Raw genomic sequence first — 21,578 nt, forward strand, 5'->3', positions numbered from 1 at the left:
TCACAAGGAACATTTTTGAGAACAGAAAGGAAATATTCCTTAATAATTAAAGTATCCATGCTGCTGGGAAACATAAGAGGAGTCTTCCCTAGCTCCCCCCCAAACACCCACCCAACTTGTGGGCTTGGGGGCCTCCGCTGGGTTCCCAGTGCCCCCCTTTTACAGTCCTCTCAGAACAAGGGCCGAACTCTTAGCTAGTATAGCTTTGGCTGACTCTAAAGGAGGACGAGGGTTTGGAAAGCCTAACACACCTGCACTTGCCCCAGAGTCCTCTAGTGCTGGGCCCAGCACCTGCTTTGTGAATGATTGCCTGCTGACTGAGGTTCAGGGAGCAGAGGGTGTTTTAATGGGGTCAAGGGACGGGTCTCTTGACCTCACTTTCAACAAGTGGCCAATCCTGCTGGTGCAGGTAGGCGGCTGCTCATGATTGAGTAGGAAATGGGAATGGGTGGGCACTGGCTTGGAAGGCTGCAGGTGCCACGGGCAGACTGAGGCACCCCACGAAGGCTCAGCGGCGGGGGTGAAAGTGGCCCTTTCGCTGCCTGTGCCGCGGTCGCGGTCCTGAACAAGAGCCGCGCGCGGTGCCCACCTGTCTAAGTTTCGGTCGGGAGCCAAGAGGCAGGCAGGGAGTGGTGGCGGCCAGGTGGTGGAGGGGAAAGGCGCGGCGGAAGGGCTGGTGGTGGCGGGGCCAAGAGGCCGGCCCTAAAGATCTGCTGCTCCTGGGGCCACTGAGGAGCCAAACCCGGCGGGCGCCGGCCGGATTCCCAATGAGCTGGACCTGGGAGCGCAGTGCGAGCTCTGGGAGACGTTCAGGAAGCTGCAGGGCCTCAGCTGCTAGGGCGCCGCCACGTTCCTGTTCGCGACTCCTGGTGTACCAGGCGGGGGGCTTCCGCTTCGCGGCCTTGACCCCCGCGGATCTGCGCGTGGTGGAGTGCAGCGCGCAGCACTGCCACTTCCTCGTCCCAGCCTCGCGCTTCACGCTGCTCCGGGGGGACGACAGCAACGCACAGTCCCTACTCGTCCAACACGCACCCGGCGCTGCACACCTTCTGCAGCGGGTGCAAGATGTGGCGCTTCCACGCCGCAGTGTCGGACCCTCGGGTGTACGACGTCGCCCCGCACTGCCTGGACACGGGCACCGTGAGCAGCGTGGAGCAGGAGACCATTCAGGTGGAGTCACTGCAACAGTCCTTTCCTTTTTTTTTTTTTTTTTTGGTACCGGAGATCGAACTCAGGACCTTGTGCTTGCAAGGCAGGCACAGGAACCACTGAGCTAAATCCCCGGCCCTACAGTCCCTTCCTGTTCTCCCGGAAAGGAGCCCTGACCCTGACACCGACACACCGAAACTCCTGCGTGCGCCCCCTCCCCGTATTTGTTTAAAAAAAGAGAAAGAAACAAAAAAAAGGAAACTTTACTGTGTGAAAAGGTCTGGTTCTGGACTGGTAAACCTGTGGTGTTCCTTATCTCTTTCCCTTTCCCTTCCAGTTCTTTTCAAAGGACTTGCTTGGTAGTGGTTGACTGTGTACAACATAACCTCACAGTGCAATAAGCAAACAGCGTCTCTATTGTTTTCAAGGTTTCTCTTAAATCACTCTCTTTGAAAACTCTTCACTGAGTATTCACAAATCACCTGCAGATTCTTCCTAAGTACTCTAGTTTTGGGTGCTGTTGTGAATAGCAATGTTTTCAACTGGTGCATTTTGCCTAGTAGAAATGCCACATCCAAAGGTTGTGAACATTTATAAGGACGTTCCCCATTGATTTTACATGTGTGTTTTGGTGGACACATTTCCCATACTTAGAGATATTTGTTTTTTCAGCCATGTTGTTTAGTGTGACCTTAAATGATATGTTTTAAAATTTGTTAATATTCTGTACTATATTGCTCTTATTTGTCAAATGATGTTGGTAGTTTGGTTGGTTTTGTTTCAGTAAGTCTCTGGGAAGGGGTCAGGAGACAAGAATAAGAATGATGTCTGTGCACTGGATACCCTCTTTAATGTTTTGAAAAATCTATCTTGTATATGTGTTAGGTGTTCAGAAATTAGTAAATACAGTACTTAATAAATAGAAAATATGTATTTCTATGTTGTATATTATAAAATTGAAATTTAACCAAACAATAAGTGGTGGATATTTTCTCATTTCCTTGGATATATAGCATTGTTTTTACTTAATGGGATCATAGACATAAAAAAAATTGGTATTCCATAATTTATATAATAAACCTCCAATGAATGTTTGTGTTTTCAGCCATCTTTTTACTATAATAATGTTTCAAAAGAACAAAGTACAAATAAATAAATGTCTTAAATGTTCTACTACTTGAGCAAAAGTGTCCTGCACACTCTTTCCAAGTGTCTTTTTCTTACTGTCTGTATCTCCTCTGTACATGTTTCATTGGATGTGCATACTTGGCTTACCAATTCAACAAATTTGAAACAGACTAGTTAAATTGGTATGTGTTTCCACGTATATGAAAAATAACATGAGTATGCCATCACACAAGGAAGCTATCACCCTTCAGTCCCTATCTCTCATTTTCCAGTTCCCTCCACACCCGACTAAAGGGAAGGAGACTGATCACCTGGTTTCTCCAGTATATCTCTTCATTTACCAAATTCCTCTGTTTTTTGGAATAGCTTGTCCCAGTCCTTGAATACCTAGGGACTGAGCTGAGGCTGGAAAGGAAGAGAGGGAAGACACCAACATGTATACATGCCCTATGAGAGACTGTCACATTGGTGGTCAGAAAATATCAAATTGCACTTTGTCTTACACCTATGTTATGTTTCATTGAATGAATTGTGTTATAAATGCCATGTGTGAGGCCACTTGGAGACAAGCATTGTGAGAAAAAAGCTTTATTCCTGTCCAGGTGTGAACAGAGACTGAAATCAGGGTCACATTTCTGCAGCTAGCTGAGAAGAGCTGAATTTGTTAAGTCTGTGTGTGGATAGGCCGACAGAGAGAGAGGGAGAGAGGGAGAGAGGGAGAGAGGGAGAGAAGGGGGGGGGGGGAGAGACCGGCAGTTAGCTGGGAGAGAAATCAAGCTTATATAGGGCTTGAAAAGGGGGCTTTGATCATAAGGAATGCTTAGGATTGAGGGTCCAAGGGTGGTCAGTGCAGGAGTGTAGACAATCACTGGACTTTTTGATGCTGGGGAAATTTTATACTCTGTCCTAAATTTTCTTAATGGATGCCTGTCTTATTTACTGAGAATAGCCTGTTGCTTGCAGAGAACAGCATGTTTGCTTGCAAAAGTCTCATTCAGGCCAGGCATGACAAATTGTATCCAGAAAGAGAAAGAAAATGGCTTCCAAATTCTACAATACCAGTGTTTCTGTATACAGAAATTTGTGTTTATAGAATTTTTCTCTTTTTCTGGGTGGCTATGCTTTTGATGCACATGTTGATTTTCTGCTTCTCTAACCATGAGCAAAGCTGTCATAAGTGTGTTTGCATAAAACTCTATGTTCCCTGCATAAAGTTGTACAGCACTGTAATCCCAGCTCCTCATGAAGCTGAGGTAAGAGGATCACAATTTTGAGGCCAGCCTTGGCAACTTTGTGAGATCTTGTCTCAAAATAAAAATGGCTGAGGATGTCACTCAGTGATAGAGTGTTTGCCCAGCAAGGGTGAGAACCTGGATTTGATCCCCAGTAACCAATTGCCAAAAAAAAATACACACACAAACAGGAGTTTCAGACAGCATTTACAACTTGACATCCAATTTATAGATCCCAAGCTGGTTTTCTGGGACTGTTGTGTTGGGAAGAAGAGATGGGAGAGGGCACTAGAACTCAAGCCCTGGACAAGCTGTTGAGGGAGAGAGGCACCTCCCAGGTGTCTGAGGGTGGGAGAACTGGACAGAGAGAAGCAGTAAGCAGTTTAGACTGGGTCAAAAGCACTGGTGAAAGGAATAGATACTGTATTTAATGGAGTCTTAGGGAGCTTTGTGAAAGTTTGTATAAATTCAGTGTTTATTCCTCTATATCTAAAGAAGGCTTCAATGTTGCATTATGTGTTAACTGCCTTTTTCTATTGCACAAAAGTATGTGTAACACTTTAAAACTGTATATGAATGTTTGTGCATACACCATTAGTCATCATGGGTGGTGACTATGGTCTGTGTGCCCTGATGTAAGGCATCTCTTATTTAAGGAAAGAACAAGAGGTTGCTATTTGGGCCACCTGCTCTTATCCAGATTTGTAGAATCTCTTAAAAAATACTTACCCATGGGCTGGGGATTTAGCTCAGTGGTTTCGCTGCCTGCTGCACAAGTGCAAGGACCCGAGTTTGATCCCTGGTACCAAAAAAAAAAAAAAAAAAACTTAACCTGATCTTCATTGTAAGGATGAAATAAACTCATGTTTATAATCCTCCAGCACAGTGGCTGACACCCAATAATTAATCAATAGAAATTCACTAGGATTATTGCTCTTATTAGATCAGGACACTAATAAAGGAGACCAATGGTCATGATAGTACTCAATTCTAGAATTTAGAAACTTTCAGTTATATCCTATCAGGTACTATTTTTTGGACACTTGAAACAAGAGTGAGAGCAATCCATTGACAGGGTAGAAGAACTAATAGGCCACAAGTCCACAGAATGTTGTTACATGCTTTTTTCTGAATGCATTCATCAGACAACATCATTACTGTTTCTTCTCTGTCTTTCCAGATATGTCTGTCCTCATTTATCCAAGCTGGTAATGGGAGAATCACTAGGTAGAAGTGCATTCTACCTCATCCCATAATCTCTTCTCTCCAGCCTTACTCCATTTCATGCTTCCCTGTGTACCCAGCACTCTTCTCCAGGCTAGGCTAGTGCAATAAATGAAAAACAGTCTTTTGGCCCTAATCATTTCCATTCAGTGGCTGAGAGACAACCATCAGCTTATACTACTACAGTGTGGCTAAGGGAAAAGCAGGATGCTGTGAGAATATAGATCTCTCTCCCTCCCCCTCCCCTCCCCCTCCCCCTCTCCCTCTCCCTCTCTCTGTCTTTCATTGAAACAGAGTCTTGCTATACAGTATTGCCCAGGCTGACCTCCAACTCCTGGGCTCAAGCAATCCCCCTGCTCCAGCCTCCTGAGTTCTGGGACTACAGGCATGCACCACTGCACCTGACAAGGCCCAGCTCCTATTCCTATACCAGCTAATAAACTTCTCAGGCATCAGTTTTAGTGTCCTTATCTGTAAATTGGTCACAATAATACCTATCTCCTAATCTTGTCCTCTGTCCAGAATGAGACACACAGAAATCTAAAGAGACCAGCCATGTTCTCCAAGAAACCATTAACTTCACATCCTATGTTAATCACAAATCAGCATGAATGGGGAGCATTTCAGGACCCCTGGGAATCTTGCCTACTGTGGGTTCTTGAGTAAGGAATGGGAAGTGGAGTCAGGATTAATGCTATTTCCATATTTTCCTCTATATCTGCACATCTACCGAAGGGGCTTCTTTTATTTAGGTGCCTGTTGCAGTGAGAATTTAAAACTATGGATCATAAGTAAAATTAGTCCTCACAAGTCACACTGTAGAAAGTGATTCTAGCAGCAGCATATCGCCCTCCAGTGGATACAATGCGTAATGTCACATTATTGTATGACTACTGTAACACTTGACAAATTCAAAGGGAATTGGTGACGCTTTCCTCCTCAGAATCTCTGGGAAACCCCCGTAGCTGGGATGCTTTCCTTTAACATAAGCACTCCAGGAATTACAACCAGGAAGAATAATGTAAAACAGAAAAGACGACCTGTCTCTGTGTCATTTTTCCCTCCTTTTGGAACAGTGGATTTAACCTGGGCCCTGAGCTACATCCCCAGGCTAGTCTTTTATTTTATTTTCAGACAGAGTCACTCTAAGTCTACGTATTTTTAAAAACAGCAAATTTTTCATAAAATCAATGCTTTCCGATTTTATTTTCAATTTTTCTTTTTACTGGTCTAAATGAAATCTTGGCCTACTTGGTTGGTATGTTAAGAAAAGAATCTCTGCCAGGCATGGTGGTACATGCTGGTGGTCTCAGCTACTTTAAGGATAAAGCAAGAGAGGCCCTGGACCCCAGGAGTTTAAGGTCTTCCTGGGCAAAATAACACGATCCTTTCTCAAAAAATACACAAATAAAAAAGAAAGAAAGAAAACAAATCTCCATTTGTAAGTTTCAAATCTTTAGCCATGTATGTTCATCCAGCTTTGACTGTGACACATAAATAGGAGATTGATATGGATGCATTATTTTTAACTGCATTTTACTCCTGTGAGCAGAGACTTCTAGCTGTTACAGTCCCTTTCCTCACATAGTATGCCAGGCTTTAGTGTACAGAAATGAGCATACCTGGTCTCACTCCTTGTGGAGCTCAGTGTGTTGTGGGGGACAAATAACTAAACATGAAACTACAACAAACTGTGGTGGCTGCTAATAGCAATGGCGGGCATTCAAAGTGTCCTGACAATTCATATTAAGATGGGGGCAAGCTGGGCCAGGGATTTAGCTCAGCGGCACTGTGCCTGCCTTATAAGTGCAAGGTCCTGAGTTCGATCCCCGGTACAAAAAAAAAAAGATGGGAGCAAGCTAAAGACTTTTGTATTTGTCTGTTTTCTGATGCTGTACAAAACATCTCAAGCTGGGTGCTTATAAAGGAAAGGGGCTTATTTACCTCATAGTTTTTTTTCATTAAGTTTATTGGTACATTTTAGGTATACAATACAGTTACATTCATCATTGGGATCTTTTACCTTTACATGATGTAACTTGGTACTTATTTTTTCCCTATTCCCCTGCCCTCCCTTCAACCCCTTTACCCCTCCCTATTTACAAAGACTTTGTTTCCATTTTTTCATTTTCTCATACTTTTTCCTTTCTCTTCCTTCCTTTCCCATACCCCTCCCACTTCTCCTATCCCTTTGGAACTTTTCTTCCTATTTCACATTATCAATTATTCATTTTGATCCTTACGTACACTTTCAGTTTCTCACACCAGAGAAACTATTCGGTATTTATACATGTGTGTCCTATTTATTTCACTTAAGAGTATGGCCTCAATGTGCATCCATTTAGCTGTAAATGTCTCTAGTTTCTCATTCTTTATGGAGTAGTGCTCCATCTTATAAAAAACGCACATCTTTTTTATCCAGTCTCCAGTTGATGGGTTGTTTCCAAGCTTTAGCTATTACAAACTGTGCAGCTATAAACATGGGTGCACATACATCATTGTGCTATGATTCTTTTAATTCTTCTGGGAAGATACCCAGCAGAGGAATAGCTGGGTCAAATGGGACCTCTAATCCTAGTTCTTTGAGGTATCTCCATATTGATTTCCACAATGGTTGCACCAGTCTGCATTCCCACAACAATGGAGAAGGTTTCTCCATTGGAGAAGGGCTTCTCCCCACAAGCCTGCCAGTATTTGTTATTAGTTGACTTCTTGATAGCAGCCATTCTTTCTGGGATGAGGTGGAATCTCAGCATTGTTTTCATCTGCATCTGTCAAATGATCAGTGATGTTGAACATTTTTTCATTTTTATTTGCTGCTTTTACTTCTTTGTCTGAGAAATGTCTGTTCATTTCAGATGTCCATTTTTTAATTGGGTCTTTATATTTGGGGGTCTGATTTTTTAAAGTTCTTTATAGATTGTACATAGTAGTCTTTTGTCTGAGGAACAGCTGATAATTTTTTTCCCCACATAATAGGTTGTCTCTTAGCTCTACTGGTTGTTTCTTTTGTAGAAGCTTTTTAATAAGATGAGATCCCAGTTGTTGATTTCTTGTGCTAGTTCCCATGTTACTGAGTTTTTGTTCATAAAATCTTTTCCTGTGCCAATGTCTTCAAGAGTTCTACCTAACTTATCTTCCAGCAAGTTTAGTGTTTCTGTTTTAATATTTAGATCTTTAATCCACTTCAATTTTACTTTAGTGCATGGTGAAAGATATGGGCCTAGTTTCAATCTTTGGCAGGTTGAAATCCATTTTTTCCTATACCATTTATTAAAGAGGACGTCAAGTTCTTTTTCTCTGCTTGGGAAGTTTTCTGCCATTACTTCTGTGAACAGTTTTTTTATGTTATCTGAACTCTCTCCTGCTTCTTCATTGACTCCAATCAGTCTTATGTTATTCTTCTTTGCATCGTCTAATAGCTGCTGGATTGATTTCTCATGGTCCCTTACAATTTTAAACCGATTTTTCTTTTCCTGGTCACTAATTTTAATCTTATCTTCTATATCTGAAATTTTGTCCTCACATTGGCTCATTCTGCTGTGGTAGACTTTCAATGGAGTTTTTAATCTCCTGGAAATCTGTTTGCATGTTTTATGGATTCCATTTGTTTCCTATGTTGGGATTCCATCATGTTCCTCAGCTCCTCTCTAGATTTATTAATCATGTCTTGCACTAGGAGCACAATCTGTGCTGTTATCTGAGAAATTATTTCTGATTTCATTTTTTCCAGATCCTCTTTTGTTGCCAGTTCAGGGAGTCCATGTGGTTGAGTATCAGAGTGTTCCATCTCATTTCCCTTTGGGGTTGCTGTAGGTGATCTGGAAGTCTGGTTTGAGACTTGTTTACATGTCTTCTCATTTCGACAAGGGGTAAGGGGTGCTGTGGGCACCCTCATGGCTCACCTCCTCTGTGCTGGGAGAGGTGAAATGGGGGCCCGGAAGCCTCCCCTCAATAATTTGTCAATGACTCCAGTGACTTCTTTGTAAAATGGGACCATATGTATATATATAGTTAGATAAAAAGTATATAGTTCCATAATTTTATATGCTATTCTACTCACAATATATAAGATACAGACACAAAATATTTTGAAGTTTAATGTGCATTATTAGCATTTTTACATCAATTCCTTAATTTTGACAATCGATATTAACAATAAATCAAGCCCTGACTTCTTGACCTCCATCATATGGTGTAAATAACTCATCATGACCTATTTCAAACTATTAATTCGAAGTCACTGAATACATGCCCAAGAAGAGATGTGCAGTAGTAGACCATTCTATAATATTTCCACAATACAGATACAAAAATGAAAATAACATCAACAGCATAGAAAATAGTAAAATAAAACAATTAGGAGGCAATTACTTTTGAGTATTTTCATCTTTGTTGTTATTATAATTTATTTTTAGTTCATACTATTTAATTTTTAATTCTCAGCTCTAGGAAGTTGGGATGAGGTACCCACAGTACATTGTTAGGTTTGATTCCATTTCTCTATAGAGTCATGTAAACCTGAGACAGAACTGAACTAGTCCATCACATAAAGAACCCTACTTTCTCCACTCCTCCTCTAGCTGACCCCTAGGACTAAAATTAAGATCCATGTTTCCTAACATTATCTTTTCTTTAACCCTCAAGTCTCTTAGCCCAGTATGGAGGCATACACCTCTAATACCAGCACTCAGGAAGGCTGAGGCAGGAGTTTGACAAGTTTGGGTCTCATCTTTGCAACATGGCAACTTAGTGAGACCCTGCCTCAAAAAAAAAAAAAAAAAAAAGAAAGAAGACCAAAACAGGACTGGGGACATATACTCAATGGGAAGGCCAGAGAGTTAATGATTAAGTAAAGGGGACATGTGTGTATCTGATGTGATAATATAGTGATGCTGAAGTGAAAATATACATATATGTACACATGTATAGGTATGTGTCTTTTACATTTTTTTTTTTTTTGGTACCGGGGATCAAACTCGGGACCTTGACCTTGCAAGGCAGGCACCGGAATAATAATGGCTTTTTTTTTTTTTTTGGTACTGGGGATCGAACCCAGGTCCTCAGCTTGCGAGGCAGGTGGTGGAACCCCTGAGCTAAATCCCCAGCCCAGTATCTTTTACATATTAAATGTGTCTTTAAATGGTTGCCCCTTGTCTTCTTTGCATTTTATCAGAGGTTGGTGAGGGGGACTGGTTATCCTGGTCTTTTATGTTTCTGGCTTCCTCCAAACTTTGTTAACTCTTTCTGATAAATTCTGATAAATTCTTATGGTAATTGTGTTGCCCAGCACCTTTTGGGGACTGGCTTCTCTCTCTTTCTTTGTCTTTCTAATTGCTCTAAATGTAGCATCTAACAGTAGAGGCAAAAGCTGCATTTAGTAAAGATTCCCCATCATTATTATTATTCTTATTATTTTTTTTGGTACCGGGGATTGAACTTGGGACCTTGCACTTGTGAGGCAGGCGGCAGCACCACTGAGCTAAATCCCCAACTCCCTCCTTACTAATTTTTAATAAAGCCTATCTTTTTCCTGCCTAGGAGCCACCTTTCCCTACAGTGAAGGAGACTCAAGGTAATAGCTATTTAGTCAGATGTTTGTTCCCAAAATATAAGGAGCTTTTTTCACTGTTTTGCTTACACAATCTTCCATTTAATTAAAAGTATTGTTTACTATTAATTGCATATATAAGATAAATAAGACAGGATATAATGTTATTCACTTTGATTTATTTAATTCATCTGCAGTGTGCTAAGCACTTATGTGGCATTGCTAAGTGAGCATTGTCATGCATTTGCTTGGTTATTTTCTGTCTTTTGAAATAGAATTAAGCTTCCACAAACAGAGACAATGTCAATTTTCTTTAGTGTTGAATCCCCAGCAACTAGAGTGGTGCCAGGTCACATTAAATAAATTTTTTAAAAACCTGTTGCAGGAATAATCTGATCTCTGCACCAGGCTCTAAACAAGACTCTTTTGGGAATTCTGAGTAGCATGGGAAATGACCAAGTGAAGCTGCAGAGAGTCCCAGCATCTAGTAATGCCAATACAACTAAGGCTGTAGGCTGTTTTTTGCAGGGCTGGGATTAAACTCAAGGCCTTGTGAATGTTAGGAAAAGGTTCTTCAACTGAGCTACATCCCCATCTCCAACCATAGTCTTTGTGATTTAAGCTGACATGGGATGGAATCCTGCCTCTTTCATTTAGAAGTTTTGTGATACAGAGATTGCTTGTCAAATGTTCTCTATGTTCTGGTTTCTGTTATGATGCTTTCAATACAGAGGAATAAATTGGAACAAGTACATTTTCTGGCATCTAGAAATTCACAATTCAGTGACTGGGACAGACAGTTCCCTGTCTACAGCACAGCAGATCGGGGCTCTGATGACACTTGTGGTTCTTTGCCAGAGACAGATGTGGCAAGAGAAGCCATTATTGTTTCCATTGCAGTCTTTTTGTCAATAAAGCCACGTACCTCTACCTTCTCTGCAGTCTGCCTCTTGAATTGTCTGTGGATAATATTCAGTATAGCAGAGAGAGTGAAAAATTCTTTCTGGCTTGGTTTTATCCAAGTGTAGCACAAAATATCAAATTGAAATCATATGGCAAGAATCGCAATGGAGCAAAATATACCTTCTTCTGTGGTAATTCTCATGAGCAATTTCTGAAGACCTTTAGGATGTAAGAAAGACTCTCTAAAATAAGCACTGTTGCACTGAGCCAGAAGCTGCAGAAAAAATGTGCTGAGGCTGCTCTGGCTTGATGTGGTTCTGGCAGTTTTCAGGACATGGAGATGACACAGACAGGACCCCTGTCCTCTGGGAGTTCATGGTCTAATTGTGAGAAAACATACAGACAGTTGCAACAAATACACATTTTTCTTTCCCAATCTATCCTGAGAAGCATTAATTTCTGTCTCACTGCTTTCTACAGATGAGGAATTTGGCTGAAAGGTGTTTGGTAAGTGACGGATCTGGGAGTCACATCCAGATTTGTCTGTCTCCAAAGCCATACCACTCATTATAACAACACTTTGCTTACATTATACTAGCTCAGATACAACTGCCCTTTTTTTGAGGGGGGGGGATGGGGTTACTGGGGATTGAGCCCAGGGCCTTTACACTGATCCACATCCTCAGACCTTTTTTATTTTGAAACGAAGTCTTGCTAAATCACTAAGTTGCTTGGGCTTGTTTTGAACTTGTGATGCTCCTGCCTCAGCCTCCTAAAGTGCTGAGATTACAGGTGTGCACCAACATGCCTGGTTTACCTGCCCTTTTTAATGAAGCATGCATTATCTTTCAATAGGGTTCACACCTGGAAAATCTTACCAATAGGAAAGAGTATCCCTATAAAATACTAGGTCAGATCCAATTGCTGCTCCAAAGCCAAGAGTCAGGGGTCAACTGCCTCCCTTTCCTTCTTTCCTTCTTTTTTCCTTCCTTCCTAGACCAGGAGATAGAGAGATAATAGGCTCCCTCCCTCACTGTTTTCCTTTCTTCCTTCTGAGACCAGGAGATAGAGAGATAATAGGCAGATTAGGGAAAGGGCTTGAATAAACTGGGATAAACCTTGGGAAATTGGAGTGCAAGGGACAAAGTCCTAATTGGAATGCAAAGGATAAAGGACTAATAAAGTTTGTGTTCCTGGCATCAAAAGCCTAGCAACAGGGGCAATTGCATTCCTTTATTTTTGTGTATCTGCCAAGTTCGAAAATAGCACCAGATGGCAGCCATCAATGACAAACTGCCCCTTTTGTGCACTCACCAAATTCTCTTAAAGGTTGCCTATAAGCCCCTAGAGTAGGCACCTCCGTGGCATCCTCCCATGGAGCCCCTCTTGGCTATTGAGAGCTTTTCTTTGCTCTTTCTAATATACCACCCCTAGTTTGTTCCTCACTGCTATTCATGGATCTCATTTTTCACTATTTGTAAAACATGGAACTGGAGGGAGGAGTAAGTTGGTTACATATTTGGTGCCCAATGTGGCATTCAACTTCTCTATGGAGGGGTAAGTGTGGCAGAATGGCGGGATCACACACATACTCTTTTTCTATCCTTTTTATATTCTAAGAAATAGTGAGTACCCTGCTGCCAGTTAAAAGCTACTAGAGTGCCAGGCACATTTAGAACAGGACAGGTTCCCCTGCAACCCCCACTAACCCTCAAGGACAGTGGAAATGTTGGCCAGACAGGGAGCTGGATTCCTTTTCTGAGGCAGATCTCTGAATATGTGGAACTGGTGAAAATCAGTGCAACAACTGTGAGACTGGTCAGGGCTGCTCCCTGGTGGGTGCTCAAAGATCCTCTGGTGGGAGCTGGGTACTGACAGCCTGACTGGGTATAGAGCAAAGAAACCTCCACTTGTCTATCACATTCAGCCTGCACTCCTCCATGAGGTGAGAGGTAAAGTCTTTCAGTGCTTTCCTTATATCCCCTTTACGTGGTGATCTGAGACCTCTCTATCAGAGCCCCCTCATAAGCCTCCATTAAGCCTTGAGCTATAGGGCTGGGGATTTAGCTCAGTGGTGACGCTGCTTGCCTTCAAAGAGCAAGGTCCTGAGTTGGATCCTTGGTACCAAAAAAAAAAAAAAAGTTGAGCTATAGATTTGGACTTTTCTCTCTCCACCAGTATGGCTGACACCCTCTTCTTCAGATGTGTTGCGATAGACTTACTAGGCCAAGAACAGGTTAGGATCCTAGCCAACAAACATCCTGGCCTCCCCAGTGTCTCTGGTGTCCAGGCCCCACCTCCACATGCAGGAGGCCCATACCTGGCAAATAGTGCCCCTGACTCCCCACGGAATCAGACAAGGTTAAAGCTGAGGGAGAGTCTCTTCAGCTTTGGTCCCGTTACACCACACTGGTTTTCATAGGGAGCCAACTTCAGACCTGTCTCATAAATGCCTATCTCTTCAACCAGAACCAGGTCTTAGGGTAGACCTGCCTCCCAAGTTTCAGTCAAGTTGTTTACTGTAAAGACCAATACTAGTTCCACTGTGATATGGGCTATATTCTTCAATTCCTTCAATTCCTTAAAGCCCCCCTGGAAAGTGACTACCTGGTATCATTGCCTCTCCCTACCGGAAGTTGAACTGAGAGATATCCTTGTGAGGGCCTTTCATCAGTCCTGGGAAGCCCTCAAAATCCATGCCATCCAGACCTAATTATCCATTATGAGGATTAGGCCCTGGGTACACCCTTCTAGATAATGCATCAACACCTAGAACACCTAATTGCCTGTAGAGTGGGGTCCCCTCTCCTTCTGTTGTGAGCAGGGAGAGGCAGAAAAGAGAAAGAAATAAAGGATATTAAAAGAGTGTCCTTTCTTCCCTGCCTTTCTTACAGATAGAGACTACTGAAATTCGAACCTTTCCAGTTACCTCCCTGTTGGGCTGCATCCTTAAGAAATGACAATTGTTTGACCCTCAGGACTCGAAGAAAAAGTGCCTAATCTTCTGTACCTGCACTTGGCCTGGCTATCCTTTGGATGATGAAGTGGCCAGAGGGAGAGAGTAGCAATTACAATACAGTCTTCTAATTAAATCAATTTTTTTCTTTTTTGGTACTGGGGATCGAACTCAGGACCTTGTGCTTACGAGTTTGGCACAGCACCACTGAGCTAAACCCCCAGCCCTAATTAAACCAATTTTGCAAAAAGCAGGGTAAATGGCCAAAAGTTCCCTGTGTGTAGGCTTTCTCTGCCTTGAGAGACAAACCTGACTTCTGCAGGTCATGTTGCATAAACTCTGCTCTGTTAACAGCCTTTAACCCCTCAACCTTGAGAGATCACTCACCCTCCTAGGAAAAATTTCCTGAAGGGCCATCCTGCCCTCATCCTCTCCCCTTCCAGGAGGACCCTCATAAAGAGCCCTTCTGTCCACCTTATCCTGGACCCTCAATACAGGACAAGAGCAGGGAATCCTCACTTTGCTTACCCTCCAGGTGACAGGGCCAGGGCCAGAGGAGACTCCCATGCAGACTCACATCCTTTTCCCCCTGGGAGACCTCTGACAGATCAAAGCAGACCTAGGCAAGTTCTCAGAGGACCCAAATAAATAGAAGTGTTCAGAGAACTATCCCATAACTTTGAGCTTTCATGGAGAGCTGTGATGCTCCTTTAAAAGCAAACCCTCTCTGACTCAGAGAGGAAGCTCTGGGAACAGCACAGATTTATGGTGATTAACTATACCTTGCCCAACTACCACCTGAAACCCATATCCAGACAGGGCTCATAGCAGATCACCATGAGGAGCCCCAATACAACCCTAATGGCCAGGTGAGATGAGGGTTCTGGAGACACAGAAATTTCCTGAATTGTATGTTAGAGGGCCTTTGCAGGACCCAAGTCGAACCTCTAAACTATTCTAAACTGTCTATGGTGATCCAGGGAAAGGAAGAGAGTCTCTTAGCCTTCCTCAAGTGACTCAAGGAAGCTTTAATCAAACATACCTTCATATGATCCAACTTGCTTGAAGGACAACTTATTTTGAGAGATAAATTTATTACTCAGTCCAACCCTGACATTTGGAGAAAGCTACAGAAGTTAGCTATGGGACCAGACCACACTCTAGATAATCTCGTAAGAATAGCCATCATGGTTTTTTACAATTGAGATCAGCAGGAGGCCAAGGAAAAGGACTGAAAGGATAGGAAGAATGGTGCCTTAATTGTGGCTGTTTGACAGACCCCCAACTAGGGGTTCCCAGAAATCTTCCATGAGTAGACGTTACAAATGTGGAAAGATGAGACACTTCAGCAGGGAGTGCAATTGGCCTCTGCCCAGCCCTTGTCCTAATTGCCAAGGGGACCATTGGGAGGCTATTTGTCCCCAAGGACAAAGGTCCCAGAGACAGAACCATTCTGATGTAATGGTTCAGCAGGACTGCAGGGGCCCAGGGCTTTCCCTTGTGGCTATTAGAACCCAGATCATCACCCCCAGGAGCCCTGTGTAACGCTAACAGTGGAGGAACAAACAGTAGACTACCTGCTCGACACTGGTGCTGCTCTGTCAGTCCTTTGCTCCAGTGCTGGCTCCCTCTCTCCATAAGCAAGACCATAAGGAGAGTGTCAGGAAAGGCAGCCACTCAGTTTTTTACATTTTAACTGAACTGTAGCTGGTGAGCCCTTCTAATCTCCCACTTCTATTTGGTTTTTCCAGAAAGCCCTATCCTGCTGCTAGGATGAGATCTCCTGGCTCAGATGGACATCACTATACTGACAGCCCCAGGACAAACTCTTCTCCTGACCCTGAAGTATGAGCTTCAGCAGGAAAACTCAATTGGGCTGTAACTACTCAGACAGTAGAAATCCATCTTAGGCATTCAGCCTCCTTCCCACATCAGGGGAAATATACCCTAAGGCCAGAGGCTAGAGAAGGTCTAAAAAATATTAAAAATTTTAAGTCCCATTCAATCCCCGGTACCAAAAAAAAAAAAAATTAAGTCCCAGGGTCTCCTGACCTACTCTAATAGCCCCTGCAATTCCTCAATCCTGGGAGTCCAAAAGATCAACAACGAGTGAAGGCTAGTACAAGACCTCAGACTTATTAATGAGGCTGTGATTCTCATTCACCCTCTGGTTCCCAACTCCTATATTCTGCTGATCCAGACTCCTGAGGGATCTAAATGGTTCATCGTGTTACATCTAAAGGATGCTTTATTTTGCATTCCTCTACACCTAGACTCCCAGTTCTTGTTTGCCTTTGAGGAATCCTTAGACAAAATGACCCAACTTATGTGGACTGTCCTCCCACAGGGATTCTGGAATAGCCCTCTCCTGTTTGGACAGGCCCTGTCATGAGACATTTCTGACTTCTCATACCCCAAGACTAAGGTTCTGCAATATGTAGGTTGGCATGTGCTCCAACTAAGGAAGATTCCCAAAAGGGAACCTAGGCCCTCCTCAATTTTCTTTTTCTTTCTTTCTTTTTTTATGGTACTGGGGATTGAATTCAGGACCTCGCACTTGTGAGGCAGGTGGCAGCACCACTGAGCTAAATCCTGGGCCCCCTCCTCAATTTTCCAGGAGACAGAGGATACAAAGTGTCTAAGAGTAAGGCTCACCTTTGCCAGTCCACTATATAATATTTGGGCCTTACTATATCTGAGGGCTCTAGAGTTTTGATTAAAGATTGGACTGAGTCCGTCTTATGCTTCCCCATCCCAAAAAGTTTAAGATAGCTAAAAGGATTTCTGAGTACCACTGACTTCTGTAAGCTATGGATCCCAGAATATGGGGAAATAGCTCACCCATTTTATCGAAGAATCAAAGATACACAGGCACAAAAAACCCACATCCTAGAAATCCGAAGGAAGACTAGGCTTTGAAACATTTAAAAAAATTCCCATCAGACATGGTGGCACATACCTGTAATCCCAACACTCAAGAGGCCGAGGAGGAGAATTGCCATGATTCTGAGGCTAGCCTGGACTGCACAGTGAGTTCAAGGCCAGCCTGGACTAATAAGTGAGACCCTGTTCCAAAAAAGTAAAATAAATAAATAAATGAAAAAAGAAAAATAAAAAAGGCTCTCCTCAGGGCTTTGGCCTTTAGCCTCCCTATAGGAAGAGCCTTTAATCCAGTGATGTTGAACCTTTTAGAGCTTTTGGTGATACAAAGAGCCCAATGAGGTATGTGTGCCATGAGTTCACCACCACTGCTTTAATCTATATGTGATGTGAAAAAGAGGGGTGGCCCTGGGAGTACTGACCAAAACTAAAAGGCTATAACCAAAGAACTAGATATAGTAGCCAAAGGCTGACCAGCCTGTCTTCAGGCAATTGCTGCTGTTGCCCTGCTAGTTCCAGAGGCTACCAAGCTTACTTTAGGTAATGACCTGGCCATATACTTTCTTCATCACATCTCCAAGCTGCTGTCCTCCAAAGGAAGCCTCTGGCTCTCAGACAGCTGATTCTTGAAATATCAAGCTATGCTGCTGGTAGAACCTGCCATTCAAATAAAAGCCTGCCCTTCTCTAAACCTTGCTGCCTTTCTCCCAGAAGAACAAGGGGAATTAACCCATGATTGCAGCCAGGTAGTATTAGAAACTTATGCCACAAGGGGAGATTTGAAAGACCACCTGTTAAAGAATTCAGACTGGGGGCCGGGGATTTAGCTCAGTGGTTCTGCCGCCTGCCTCACAAGCACAAGGACCTGAGTTCGATCCCCAGTACCCCCCCCCCCAAAAAGAATTCAGACAACATTTTTCACAGATGGGAGCTCCTTTGTAGAACAGGGTGTTTGGGGGTAAGATACGTGGTGGTATTCCTAACAAAAGTCATAGAGAGCTCACCTCTTTCCTTGGGAATAACCTCTTAGCTAGCAGAACTAGTTGGTCTTGTCCAGGCTCTCGAACTAAACAAAAGGAAGAAAGCTAACATATATACAGAAAAATGCCTTTCTGGTCCTTCATGCTCATGCTGTAATTTGGAAAGAATGAAATTTCCTCACAGCCACAGGGTCCCTAATAAAATATCACCAAGAAATTGACCATTTGCTACATATGTATTTCTCCCTCGAGAAACAGCAGTAATTCAGTAAGGGCACCAGAAAGGAGCTAATGAAATAGCAGAAGGATATAGGGCAGCTAATACTGAAGCTTGAATGGCAACATGAGTGCCCCTCCCAGAGGCCACTTTAAATCCCTTACTTTGGGAACACGCCCTAGAAGTTAAGCCCCAATACTCTTCAGAGACTGAAGAGGCTCTTGCCTCATCTTTCCAGGCTACAGATACTCAGGGAGTTTCAACAGCCCTTCTTTTCTTTTCTTTTTCTTTTCTTTCCTTTCCCTCTTTCTTTCTCTTCCTTCCTTCCTTCCTTCCTTCCTTCCTTCCTTTCTTTCTTTCTTTCTCTCTTTCTTTTTGGTTTTTTGAGACAAGGTCTCACTATGTAGTTCAGACTGACCTTGATCTCACTGTGTAGCCTAGGCTAGCCTCAAACTCATGGTGATCCTCCTGCCTCAGCCTCCCAAGTGCTGGAATTACTTGGATGCACCACTACATCTGGCTCTGGGAGGCCTTTTCTTATCAATAATTTCTTATTAGATCCAGAAGTAACTGCCCAGGTGAAACACATCACCTCTCTGTCTCACTTCCAGAGGGGCCTCTAGAAAAACATAGAATCATACCCCATAGAAGCCTACATAGAAGACAAGACCCCTCTTTTAAATCTGGGAGACCTGGTCCTAGTAAAGTCTTTGCCTACTTTCACTCCTTCCCTTGACTCAATGTGGGAGGGACCCCATATGATAATTTTCTCCACTCCCTCAGTGGCTAAGGTCTCTGGACATGATTCCTGGATCCACTAATCTCACCTAAAACCATGATCAGTAACCAAAAAAAGGTCTCACCAGACAGGCCAACAGGAGAGGGATCACTTGCCAGATACTCCTAGAAACCAGTAGAAGACTTAACATTCCTCTCTTAAAAGATGCCATCTCCTTCTATAAAAGATAAGTAATCATCAATAGAGACTCAGGACTATTATACCACCTGCTAGGAATCTTCATCCTGATTTTCCTTTGGTGTCATCTAACCTTTCAGCTCCCTGAGGTGTGGAGTCATTTTCACTTTTAAGTGAGATAAGCATCTAGGTTTGCTCCTTCTAGTTAAAAATTAGCCCCATCCTAGGGCAGGGGATTTAGCTCAGTGGTTTCACTGCCTGCTGTTCAGGTGCAAGGACCTGAGTTCGATCCCCAGTACCAAAAAAAAAAAAATTAGCCCCATCCTAAGAATAGATTCAAGACCCAAAAAACTTATCTCAGGGTTTCATGTCTCTCTCCTACTCCTACCTCATCCAATTTACCTTTGACTTTCTGTCTGACCTATAGTGTACTCCATCCACTCTAATTCTACCTTGCCAATAGACACCTTTATACCTCTGGTACATGAACTATGGCTCCAAGGCACCTTCCAAGAGTCTTCACCTATCCAAACCTTGTTCTTCTGTTTCTGTCTTTGCTTGTTAGTGTCAACTCAGTGACCCAATCTACCATCCCTATTCTGCCTGGGATAAGGTACTTGTATCCCACTTTTAATTTTACCTATCACCTTTTCAACTGATCCAACCCTACATTAACAAAAAGTTGCTGGATATGCCTTTCCCCTATTTCTGTGGCCCACTATGCAGCCCCCATACCAGCCTCCACTGGGCCCCAGATAAATGTATCCAACTCCCACATAGTTGCCTATAATCCTTCCTTAAAGACAGTGATGGGGGCCGGGGATTTAGCTCAGTGGTGCTTCACAAGTGCAAGATCCCGAGTTCGATCTCCGGTACCAAAAAAAAAAAAAAAAAACTAGCCCAACATTCAATCATGCAATTAGGCAACTCTCACTACAAGCTCACAGAAAACTGCCCAGATTTGAATTCCCAGAGTGTGGGCACCCCCCCCCCAACAAAATAAATATTTGTGCTCAGCTCACACACATAGGACAAGGCTACTCCTTATATCTAGATGAGAGAAAGTTGGCTCTTTCCCTTATAAACAAGATAGATAGTCAAAAGAGCAGCAGGCTCCTTTTCAGGGTCTCACAGAGCCAGCCTGGGCCCAATAACTCCAAATATGTACCACAGTTAGTACATTAACCACCAAAGGGATTATAGGATCCTAAGCCCCTCTGCTGGGCTTAGCCCTTCTACCTTAAGTCCCTCTGCTGCATTGTTCTTTCAACACTTGGTCTCTTGATGTTCATAGACTAAAAAGAAGCTCTGTGGCACCTCAGCATATTCTTGCCTGCCTAACAACTGAACAGATGCATGTACTTTAGGATGTCTATTCCCCCAAGTAGACCTTCTTGAGAGTTCTCAGCCAGTCCTAGTTCCAGTTAATGTGATGACCTCACAAAAACAAAAGAGCAATCCAATATGCTCTTTTACTGATAGCATTGGGAATAATAAAAGGGACCAGTACAGGGTTGCGGGTCTCACAATGTCATTCACCTAATTCAATCAACTCTTGATCTTTCTGAGAATCTACAACAGATGGCACAGAGCCTAACAGCCCTCCAAAACCAAATGTATTCACTAGCAGCAGTGAAGCAGTGACCCTACAAACCTAGAGATGACTAGACCTCCTGACTTCTGAAAAAAGGGGGGATCTATATCTATTCCTAGAAGAGGAATGTTGCTTTTATGCCAACCAAATTGGAACAGTGAGAGATGTGCACAAATACTAGCTGACCATGCCTCCAAGATCTGGGAGGAATTATTTGAGTCATGGGGATCTTGGTCAAGGATCTGGAATTGGGCATTCTGTTTACTTCCCCTAGCAGAACCATTGCTAATGCTTCTCATAGCCTTATTATTTGACCTGTGCACACTCAATGTCTTGGTCAAATTTGTTTCTTCTCATTTGAAAGCTTTAAAGCTACAGATGTTAAAAGTAGACAGATTCACTGATAGGCACTCTTTCTGATTTCTACTCAGGGCCTTTAGATAGATCTCAAAGTGGTGGGTCCTAACTGCCTCCCTGCCAGCACCCTCTCTCAGCCAGAAGTAGCCAGAGTGACTGATGCCCCTGAACTCCTAATGGTAGTTAAGGTCATCACTGTTGAGGGGGGTTTGAGACTAGGAGATACAGAGACAATAGGCAGATTAGGGCAAGGGCCTGCGTAAACTGGGATAAGCCTGGAAAAACTGAAGCACAAGCAACAAAGGCATAATTGGAGCACAAAAGACAAAGGACTAATAAAGTCTGCTTTCGTGACATCAGAGGTCTAGCAACAGTGGTGACTGCATACCTTCATTTTTGCATGCCCACCAGTTTGAAAATGCACCAGAGAGCACCTGCAAATGATAAACTTTCCCTTTCTTGGGCCTGCCAAAATTGCCCACCAAAGGCTG

The 21,578-nt window shown here is 43.1% G+C and overlaps 1 pseudogene; it reads left to right on the forward strand.

Moving 5' to 3' along the window:
* The first annotated feature begins 492 nt into the window (after positions 1–492).
* Positions 493–2,247, forward strand: LOC147824372 (centromere protein V-like protein 1; annotated as a pseudogene).
* The last annotated feature ends 19,331 nt before the right edge of the window (positions 2,248–21,578 follow it).

This window comes from Heterocephalus glaber, unplaced genomic scaffold (genome assembly GCF_053883595.1).
Source record: "Heterocephalus glaber isolate CG9 unplaced genomic scaffold, H.glaber_assembly_v1.0 deba00001546, whole genome shotgun sequence".
Lineage (NCBI taxonomy): Eukaryota > Metazoa > Chordata > Mammalia > Rodentia > Bathyergidae > Heterocephalus > Heterocephalus glaber.